Below are 12,266 nucleotides of genomic sequence, written 5' to 3'. Positions count from 1 at the left end.
CCAATTGTTTTATTTGGTATCTTCTTTTGGTCTCTCTTTGCTACCTGAATGAAGTCGTCCCGACATTTATAAGTAATTGAAAACTTCTTTGTACCCGCCCATCGTTTAGTCACCAACTTCTCAATTAACAACCCCACCCCCCCCCCTCTCCCGTCCTGTAGCCAGGCTTTGGCATGGGGATTGTTTCTCCATCCAATACAGACTAGTTCCCCTCCCCATTTTGTGCAAAATGTAAAAAAAAAACTTAAATAAGATGCAGAACACAAATAATTTGCTTCTCAAATTGTTGATCCCCCACACCCACCTCCAAGTCACGCAAAATACCTGGTTATGTGCCGACCCCTCTTCTATTCTCTGTTGCATTTACGCCAAGTTAGAGAGAGAAAATGAAATTTTAAGAAGTGAAATTCGTACCTGCTCTGCGCTGCATTTTTCCAATCAACAACGGAAATGAAAAAGGGTCAGCAGTTCAATATACGTTACTGCTATCTAACCCCCCCCCCCCTCTCCCTCCCATATTTTCCCATCCCCTATATTTAAACCGAGAATTTCAAGTGATGTACATTATACAATAACCAAGGGTAATGGATGGGTAATATGCATGGATGCGCACATACCATACCCCAACATTATCTTTCTTGCGCAAGCGCGCGTTGGGTGTTTGCATGGTACCCACAGCTACTGCACGCAGTGAATCTGCTGTTTCCCATACTAAATATATATCAATGCAGTGGTGGGAGGGTTTGGTTCCGGAGCAAGTATTAACACCACACGGCCGTCTCGCTGGAACACTTGACTTAACAATGTCACGGATCTAAAGGTAAACTAGACCAAATAACACGAAAATGATAAATGTTGGTCCAAAACATAAATTTATAGATTATATTGAGACTTTTTCTTTCGGTTAGCAGAATTTCTAATTTTGGGAAAGCTGTCATTGTTTTCATGTTTGTTGGATATTTTCGTGTCATGAATGGTCATTACAATATTTGTTAGCGACATCCCCTCGCCCCCTCCCCTTCCCCTCCCCCAACACCCGCAATCGTGGTAATAACCTAGTTACAGATCTGGTTCAAGGATACAGTCTGATTGATGACCGGGCAGTTAATGGTGTCACCTAGATACCAAACCCCAGTTTAAATTCCCTTCTTTCTCTTCGCGTACCATAAATGTATATACCATTCTAGTCAAAATTGTCACAAAACGCAGTTATGTAAGTCGGTAGAATGATCAACGTGCTAAAGTGACCGCAAAAAAATAAAATAAACAATATGGCGTGTTGTACATCTCAACCCACCTATTGGTTTTGTTTCTGTCTTCGTTTCACATTAAAACGATCGCTCTTTTTTTTCGTTTCCCACAATGCTTTAAAACACAGAATCCTTTCAAATAGGGCAGAAGTTTCCCCCACTTAGACCTGTCAAATTCCCCTAACCTGTGAATATATCTGAACGTGTGTGGTGATGCCATAACTGACGGGCAAAACTCGGCGTCAAAAGTTTATGGTAAATAGCTCAAAAGTACGGAAGTGTAGATGGGACATTATATATAGACTTTCCGCTTCTGACACATTAGCACATGTGAAATAAGTTGGTACAAAATAAAGTCAACCACAAGTTTCAAACATTACGTAGATCTTGATACGTCGAAAGTCTTCAAAACTCATCATTTTCGTACATTTTCATTCCATTCTGAATAAAATTGAACTTTTGGCAAATTTGTGACCAACCCACAATCGTATAATAATGAATCGGTCACAAAAAAATCCTTAATTTAACGTTTGAAATACTCAGTAAGTCTAATTTAAATTTTCTGTTTTTTTCATGAATTCATGATGGGAGCAAATGACTTTTCTTTGATACAGTTCTGACGTTTTCGTCAAAGAGATGTCCGCTCTACTCTTCCGTACAAACATACCCAGCCGCTTCGCGTTGAAACTAATCTTACGCGCGTTTAGTGGAGTTCTCGTCCGTGTGGCCAAAAGCTAATCGGGTGTTTGAAGCGTCCCGCCTGGGTCACCGACAGGCACCTCTATGAATCATACCCTACTATAGTCATGGCGTCTAGCAAAGCCGACGTAATTAGTCTTCGAGACTTGGCAGTAGGGTGATGATGATGATTCAGTTGTAAAGTGATATTTGACAAGCACTAAAATCTATGAGACAAAATGTATAATATAAAGGTATATACAATGAAATGCTGCTCTTGAGCAGAAATTCCCTGGTTACGTAATAATCATAATGCATCCTTGAGAAATTTGAATGTCGCTCATATGAGACCATTGATAGTTGAAAATGTCATCTTAATTCATGCAAAACAGATGTGACATGTTGGACATCAAATTTAGGAACGGTATGCCACATAAAACCCCAAAATGTTCTCATATTTGATGGGAAGAGAGAGGGAATGGGGGAGGGGAGTGGGGAAGCGGGAGGGGAGAGGGAGAGGGAGAATGAGGGGAGAAGGAGGAGAAGGACTAGAGACGGAGGGTTAAAAGGAGGGGCGCGAGGAATTCGTGACATGAGGGTTCAGCTGGGCTGACGAGACGGGTAGGGGATACAGCCACTGGCCCAGGTGAAATTATGGGGCTCGGGATTTCAAATATGTCAAAAATAAAGCCCGGGAACATACTTGTCCCCGGGACCTGACTGTGCTGTCGACACCGCGGAGGAAGGGAGGGCGGGGGGGGGGGCTAGATTGACGATGTTTTAGGCAGTGGTTTTTATACGAGGGTAGATTTTACTGGTTAGGTTTCCTTTCCTTTAAAAATGAATACAAACAGGGCGCCACCATTTACATCAGGAACTTGCCATTTTTATGATTTCCTCAATCACACAGCATTACATGCATTAAGCGGTCGGTGTTGGAATTAAGGAAACATAGACAATGAACAGGGAACAAGGAGGGTTGTTTAACCCCTGGATCAATGCCCTCCCTAACCCCCTCCCCAAACCCCTCCCCAAACCCCTCACCCAACCACCCCTACTTGATTTTACCATGAGTAATGGTTAAGAGGAGAATCTGTTCTTAGTTTCAAACAATTATTGTGATATTTTTAAGTGCTTGGAAGAGTGTTCTTTTCCAAAACCACAAAAGAAAAATCTTGAAAACAAACCGGTAATTAAGGTAGTCAATGAATTATGTGTGGTACATATGAATATAGATATAATTAGATTGTAATTGTAGAGAGTTGGAAACTACAGAACAGTGAAAAAAACTTCCAGCCTCCACCGGCACCCGAACCTGGGCCTCCCGCTTTGTATGCGGACACCCTAACCACTAGGCTATGGACGCCTATTGTTTGTCCAGAGGGGTGAAACCAGTAAGGCAGGATATAAATTTATCCTTTTTTAATCTACTTGGTTTTGTAACAAGTTTGAAATACTGAAGAGAGAATTTCAGCAAAAACTTGTTCTATGCATCTGTAACATCCACCAGGTGTATAAGACCTAGTTTAATATACCAAACATGTATAGGATCATTTGAAGCTGAAGTTTGAAAGTTAAACTATAAATATTCGTTCCATGCTGCTTCGAGAGAATACTTTCTTCAACTTGTTTATTATCGTGACACCAAGTAAGCAAGGCCCCTTCTTTAGTGGAGGTTGGTCCCATCAAGCGGCTTTGTGTCTTTCATCAATAATCACATGAACATAAATTATGATTTCCGCGACTTCTGTAGTGTTTTTATTTTGATAACAAATTTGTACAGGCGTTTGGAGAAATGAGTCCCAGACCATGTTCCCAAACTAATTAGCATATATGTTATTATTAGCACGTGCATTACTCTCTCGTTTCTACATGTGGTAACACCTTAAAAACCAAATTTTTCATATTTAGTTTTGTTTGCTGTCTTCTTTTATTTTTTTCTTCTTTCTCTCATGGTTTCTTTCTTTCTTCTAGGCTTTACGACAAATGAATTTTCTTTGAATCAACTGACCGACCAAAAAAAAAAGGGTTTCTTTACAATGGTTAGGCTAATTCTTTACCGAACGATACACACACAAAAAAGTCAGTAGCAACAGTTTATGCGGGTTGTATACGTTGGCAATAAATCAAACGTTTATTTGGACAGGTAAGGAGCACAAAACTGTGTGTCAAGTTAGTTACCTATATGGTTATACCACCGCATAGTTTGGTAATCTTAACCGCACACTTGTCCCGTACAAGTCGGTAGGATTAAGGGCCCATACACACTTGTAAACAGAGTAATGGAGCGGCTATAGAAAAATAGCAAATTGTTTGGAACAAAGACCCCGAAAAAACAGAATGATCGAGCTATGGGAATGACACCGGATGTTGAAAGGGGCGAGCTATATATCCTTTACAAATGTAACGGATGGATACAAGCAAATATCTTGTCAAGAATTGTTGTTATAAACTACATGAAAGACTGAGGGTATCTCAGGAAAACTATACTTTTTGCTTATAATGAACTTACACAATAATGAGAATATATATATATATATATATATATATATATATATATATATATATATATATATACACATATATAAAGACATGTAAAACGGTTGCACTTCAATAACACGCGTTGAGCATATCTTGTGTAGCCTATGGGAAAGTATAAAATATTCGAGCTTTGCAATTATACGGGTAACAGTCTCCCTATAGTCGCGTGTAGGTCTGGAGATAAGGAATACAGAAAGTGCAATTTCATGAAAATTTTCAAAAGTTCAACGAGTCGAATACCGTAAGATATATGAAAACAAATTGAATCGAAGGTGATTTTCTGTACAAGAATTGTATTCCCCTCGCCCACTACCCACCCCCACCCCCCGCCCACCCACCGTATATCATGAGACTGGTTCGAACGTAAAAAGCTATACAGAGCAAATTGAAGATTGATGATATCATTTAGACTAAACGAATGCAATGGCACATATATGGTTACACCCCCCTCCATTCCCCCTCCCTCCCCCACCTTTGGAAGCTTGTGCACGTCACTGAAAGAGAGGTCTGTTTGCTTGAGAATTATGCATGTTTGTGACTCCGCGGTGTTTGTGGATGGTACAAAGTTTGAAGATGAAGTATAGTGTTTGTCTATTCTCTTTTCATATATAATGAGTTCCTTTTGATGTGATTTATGACCAACATTTAAATTCTTTCGGTGTTTGCTTCATTATGACAGTAGTTAAAGCGGTATCATGATGTGTTTTCAATTGAAATTGAAATGCAGTTTATCGTTGTTGATGTATCCAGTTATTCTTACGCTAACTTCAACGTCAACTGAAGCTAACTTCAACTTCCAACTTTTCTAAACTTGATACATTTCTCTAAGAAAGGAGAATATGAATTGTTCCTGTTATATGAGAACATACGGAGTGATGTGATGTCACATGTTGTGATGTGTTGCGTTGCGGTTGTGTTGTGATGCGCTGTATTCTACTGGGCTGTGATATGCGATGATATTCTGTGATGGATTGTGATTTCATATGTGACCTGAACTGAACTGACCGTTTGACATGACATCATGTTGTGTTATTGAATTGCCGCCTAGATATGATATGACGTCACCGCGTCTTGGCGTAAATTGACGTCACGTGACGATACCCTCAAAGAAGCTTGACTTTATATGCATCCTGCATTGTCGCCTCAGAATCTTGTACGAGAGACATATTCAATATATATTTTAACTAGCCTGGGAATTCTAACTCGATTTGCTTTTCTCCACACTATCTTTCCACCCTTACTATTATTTTTTTCGATCTTATTGTCCGTTAGTAGATTTCGGTCTGTCATCTTTTTCATTCACAACTTGTTGATTTCTATTAGTGACCTTCAACATATATATAGGCCTAAAAGATCCACATTAAGTGATTAATGCAAGAATGTTGGCCGATTCTATTGTCTTTCCTTCACTTCTTTTCATGGGCCGAATTGAAATATTTCGCGCCCCGGGTGGCCTATAAATATGCCTTATCTAGTAAAGTACAATAATAGGAATAATAGTAATATTAATAATAATGATAATAAAAATAAAAATGATGATAATAATAATATAATAATAATAATAATGAGAACAATAAAGATAAATAATAATAATAATAATAATGATAATGATAATAATAATGATAATAATAATAATAATGATAATAATAATAATAAAAATAATTATATTTATAATAATAATAACTCAATACAGTTTGTGTTTTAGGTGGTAACTTTTGTTAATTCTTTCTTTCATTAAATTCAAATCATTGTAAACAAAACAAAACTTGGATCTGCCAATTTAAATTAAAGTGATTAAGTAAGTAATTAACAGTCATGGAGAAGTAGCGTTAAGTAAGCCAGACTTAACTCAAGCACCAGCAGTGTTTGTTAACTCTTGTATATCATTAACAGCCATGTTTACAAAAAAATCCGGCCGCAAAAATTCCTCAGAATAGAATAGAATAACTAATTAGGCTGAGATTAAAAACAAACTTGTCAATTGTTTGATTAATTGCCATCATAACCCAAAACCGTATAGGTTCACGGGGTAATCGCAGGTAACCGGTTAATCGCAGACAGGACATAGCGACTGGTATAACTTGTACGCTTACTTCCATTGTTAATACAGCATATGTTTACGTGGTAGGCTACAAATACCGGTTTATCACTGACAATACATATCGTCTGGTATAGCTTGTACGCTTACTTCCATCGTAAATACAGTACCGTATATGTTGACGTGGTAGGCTACAAATACCGGTTAATCGCAGACAGAACAAAGCAACTGGTATAGCTTGTACGCTTACTTCATTCATTAATACAGTATGTTTTACGTGGTAGGCTACAAATACCGGTTAATCGCAGACATAGCGGCTGGTATATAACTTGTACGCTTACTTACATCGTCAAAACAGTATATGTTTACGTGGTAGGCTACAAATACCGGTTAATCGCAGACATAACGACTGGTATATAACTTGTACGCTTACTTCATTCGTTAATACAGTATATGTTTACGTGGTAGGCTGCAAATACCGGTTTATCACTGACAGTACATATCGGCTGGTATAACTTGCACACATATTTCCATTATAAATAACGCCTAACCTATAGCTTATATATGATATATACCGTCCAGATATATCAAGAAAGGTTACCTTAAGTCGCCAAAAGCTTCTACAAATAATAATCAGTTGTTTTATCATAGATTTCATGTGCACATTTGTATCTGCACATACCTATTTCATGATGGACACTAGTATCTTCACGTACCGGGCCCATTGTTATAAACCATTCCTACTTATTTATGTAAACGGACATTTTAGATTCGACATTTTCCGCCGTGCTTTCAAAGCAGAAACACCACACGATCTAACAGTTGGAACTTATGCTAATTCATTCATTATGCATGGCAATCTATCTCATGCATATGTAAATAGTTTCATTCGTGAATTGAATTAAAGCTTAAACCATCGGTGGGCATGAAATTTGTTCAACAAGGCTTCAATTGTTGTTTTTCTGAACGAATCTGTACATCGGGTGGTATTAACGTATTATCACCTAGCATTCTTGGAAGTCTTGCAACGACGCGTGAAGTTTGTTAAGTTGACGGGAGCTAAATTTTACGATAGCAAAGCTCAGTGACAAACTGTTTTCACTATTTTGCAAACTTTGTGTTATTGAGTAAAGACTTTATTCATGTTTGCCACATAGTTTCATTCGTAACATACAACCCCATGTCCATATAGGACTTGTTGTGCAATCATCTCATGGAAGCCCCGCGTTTTGAAGTGTGATAACGAGGTAGAACACAAGTGTACTGTGTCGATGTATCGACACAGATCCCTATTTATCTCCAAGAACATTGTATTGCTTTATGAGACCTAGTTATAGAAGACATAGTGCCCTAACGCGGCATAAAGTTTATTCTGCAAATATTAGTCAAGCACTTCAACTTATTGTAACTAAAAATATCAATCATGGGTTTGTCACGTAGACATTTTGAACAATGCCCAATGTTATCACGACAATGGAACCATGTCTTCTTCAATGTGAAGTGATATATTTTAGTTTACTTTTTGCAATGATTCATTGTAACCAATTTTGTGTATTGATTCGTCCTTCATCCACCTGTACCCCCCCCCCACCCCTCACAGTTAGCACACACATACACACATGTAACTTTTTGTTAAGCCAGATCATTTCAGACGAAATTAATTGCTACTTTGATCTTTTGATCTAATCGAATGAAAATAGTTAATTATAATCCATACTTTGATAACATTTGATTTTGCAGGTGATAATGCAAATTAGTTATTAAATTAACAATAGTCTAAAGACCTATTAAAATATGAAACTTTGCTTGATAGTTATGTTTATATTATATAGCACACGGCGCTGTAAGCTATGACGGATGCCGAATCCCCTCATCATTAAAATCTGTCTTGTCGATATGAAAGTATATCAAGAAATGATACACTTTACTGATGATCTCAGTGATTATACTTATATGATGAAATGTGATGTGATTATTTGTATGCTGTTGTTATGTGTTGTGATTTGCTATGATGTGATGTGATCTGATATGTGTTTAGCTGTGATGTGATGTTATGTGTTGTGTTCTGTTCTGTTCTGTTTTATGTTGCAGTACTGAGGTGTGATATGGTTTGATTTGATGGTTTTGTATGCTGTTGTTATGTGTTGTGATAAGTTGTGATGTGATCTGATCTGATATGTGTTGAGCTGTGATGTGATCTGATATGTGTTGAGCTGTGATATGTTGTTTTGTGCTCTGCTTTTTCTTGCAGTACTGTGGTGTGATGTGGTTTGAATTTGATGTGGTTTGTTGCTTTATAGTGTCACTTATTGTGATGTGATTCGTGATGTGATGTTTTCTGTTGTGTTGTGCTCTGCTTTACTATGCTGTGTTGTGCTGTGATTTGACTTGCTGTGATGTGGTGCTTGGTAAAGTGAATTATTGTGTTGTGATGTGATGGGATGTTTTCTATTGCGTTGTGTTGTGTTGTGCTCTGCTTTACTATGCTGTGTTGTGCTGTGATTTGACTTGCTGTGATGTGTTGCTTGGTAATGTGATTTATTGTGTTGTGATGTTTTCTGTTATGTAGCGCTCTGCTTTACTCTGCTGTGTTGTGCTGTGATTTGACTTGCTGTGATGTGTTGCTTGGTAATTTGTTTTACTATGTTTAGATGTGATGGGATGTTTTCTATTGCGTTGTGTTGTAATGTTCTGTGCTGTGTTGCTTCTTAGCGTGATTGACTAAAAACGTGATACGATGGTTTCTGTAATTTGTTTTGATTTGTTATTATGTTAGTGTGATTTGCTGTGATGTTATGTACTGGGATGTTTTGCTAAGTTGTGTTGTTAATGTGAAGTTATATGATATATCGAGGGCGTGCTGCGTTCTAAGTTGTGTTGTGACGTTGTGACGTAATCTCATCAGTCTGGTCTGACCTGACTTGACCTGAGGTGATCTACTCTGACTTTGTGTGATATGACTCGGGCACGGCCGTGACGTGATATGGTCTGGTGTGATGTGATGCGGTCTGGTGTGATGTGGTGTAGGGTGACAGTGTGATGTGACGTGAAGTGTGTGACGTCACGTGACCATCATTACCCACAAGAAAGGTAAATAATTGTGTTCTTATTATCATGGCACTCAGATACACGAACGTCGGGGTTGCAAGTGTGAGGGCTTGAAAAGAAAAATATCAAAACTTTCCATACCGAGAGAGTCACATAGTTTATAAATACGCGCCAAGTATTAATTCGTTTTTTTTTTGTAAATTTTATTTCCCCTTTTTCATATATTTGCTCGCAAATCCTACTTAAGAAAACTAAGTGCAAAATGTCACTTCTTTCTAGAAAACAGTCGAACAAATGTGCAAAGTTTAAAGCAAGTAAATATGCTACGATGTAAAACATTGAGAATGTGCATGGTTATAACTCCATAAAAAAAAACGTCTTCTTTTTGCTGCACCTTGAATTCCGTAGATTCCAAACATTCGGTAAAAATTGACAAATATTAGAACACGCCCACATGTATGACCTCAGACTTGTTTTGACATTGGGCCAACTTCAAACGTGTTGTTCATTACAGAAAGATATTATTTTGTTGCTCTCTTTCGTATTTCAAGGAGATAGTTTATACACGGGGCCCACGATCTTTTGTACTTCAATCGGTCGGTGTTTACAAACCTCATGATGGTGAAGTTTTAAAGCTGATGTGTGAGTTTCATTAATAGCCTATGGCTAAATGTACAAGAACATGATCCCATTGAGGATCACTTGATCCATCTTATTAGCTCGTTCTTCACATACGGTAATTACATAGTACATTGTTAACGTTATATTACATTAGTGACTATACAGTAGGCCTACATTAGTTAACGAATACAGTACATTCGTATTAAAACGAATACATATAGCGTTTAATTGTAATAGGCCTAAACGCGTTCAGGTTCTTGTATAATAATGCATGCATAACAAGAAACATTACGGCACGTGGCAAAACAAAGGTTCTTAGCATTGTTGCCAAATATGCTAGGAAGTCGAATATTGGTCACTGATGTTCAAACAGTCAACAAGAACTTCCCCGCCACACTATAAGCATTCTGCCTGCATGGTGGAGAGGATTTAAGTTGTATAAGGTTATTCTCAGTTCTCAGTTGTAACGTGAATGGTCTTTATACTCCTCCGTAGTAATGTTGATGGCTCACACATTTCGTTTCATGTACACATATTATTATATAGTGAATTAAACTAGGTGTAAAATGGTAATGAGATTGGCGTATGTGAATGTATTAGGCCTATCCCTTTACATCTTGTACATTGATCAATAATGTACTTCACAGACACAATCAGCTGCTTTAAGTTCTTAAACACACAGACACACATACACACACACACACAAAAGATAAATGTAGGACAACAAAAACAGGGTGACATCTTCAATAACTGCCCTATATTAGTCTGTTAGTGTTAACGAAGATAAAAAAAAACTCAAAACTAGAAGTAGATATATTTTGACATTGAAATAATGAAATAATGATATCTGTAGGCATTGGAGTTCCGCAAGGGTGGGGGGGAGGGGTGGTGACAACATCTCCGATTGACAGTCGGTGGATATGGTTCAGTCGGAGACCTTTTTTGCATTCTGCCGGAGGGAGAAGAAGTGAACCACCTATAATGTTGTACCCCCCACCGCCCACCCCCCTTTACAACCTCACGCAAAGTATTTATTAGCAAAAGCCTTGCATTTAGGGCTTCTTATATAGACCTAACTTATAGTCTATGAATGTGCCATTTGACTATTTTGACTAATTTTTATCAATTGTTTTCTGGAGGAAGACCCCCACCCCAACCCCCAACATACGAGACTTCTGCAATGACCACAGGGCAGCACCCCCTCCATTATAAAAAAACCTCCATTCGCATCTGGCTCACCCATAAAGGTTCAGGCCCCTCTACCTTAATCAGTCTGGGAATTTTGATTATATTATTATATTTTTAGCAGAACCATCCGATGTAGAGCTACAGTATAAAGTCCAGAATTATAATCTAAAACTTGATTTCTAATGGTCGTATTACTTTTTTCTCGGGGAGGACCTCAGACCCCCCCCCCCCTACACAGGAGTCTGCTACAACGACCCCAGTGCAGTCTTCCTCATTTATTCAATCCTTCCTTCCCACCTCTGGCCCTCCCATACAATTTCAGACTCCCTAAACCTTCATCAGTCGAGGGATTTTTTTAAATGTTATTATTATTTATTAGCACAATCTTCTGTGTAGGCATGAAGATTCAGGTCTTTACCTGCATTGTGGAGTTGTTGAGTATTATTCATTAGCGATATCTCGCCTTTTTTCGAGTTACTTATATAAACCTAAATTACAATCTAAAGATGCCTCAGAAGTTAAGACCATTTGATGTCTAAAATTTGATGTTTAATTTTTGCTGTGGAGGATCCCCACCCCCACAATATGAGTCGGCTAAAAACGACCCCCCCCCCCCAGTGTAGTCCCCCTCCTTTATAAAAATCCTTCATTCGCCACTGGCCCTTACAAAAAAAAAACTTCAGCACCCTACCTAAGTCAGTCGGTATATCCCCTCCCTCACTTTTAAAGTCCTGTGCTCGCTCGCCACTATTTGTAGGTTATTGTTTGTGTAGTTTATAACGCTAATTTTCTTCTTTTTATCCTTCAGCAACTCTTACACAATATTAAATCAATGAAAACCACAATTGCTGGCAGTCAGGCCGCTCAGTTAGGCATGTATTTTCTTGTCCAGATGCAACAAA

Source organism: Apostichopus japonicus, chromosome 17, assembly GCF_037975245.1.
Source record: "Apostichopus japonicus isolate 1M-3 chromosome 17, ASM3797524v1, whole genome shotgun sequence".
Taxonomy (NCBI): Eukaryota; Metazoa; Echinodermata; class Holothuroidea; order Aspidochirotida; family Stichopodidae; genus Apostichopus; species Apostichopus japonicus.
Note: the sequence above shows the minus strand (reverse complement) of the source record.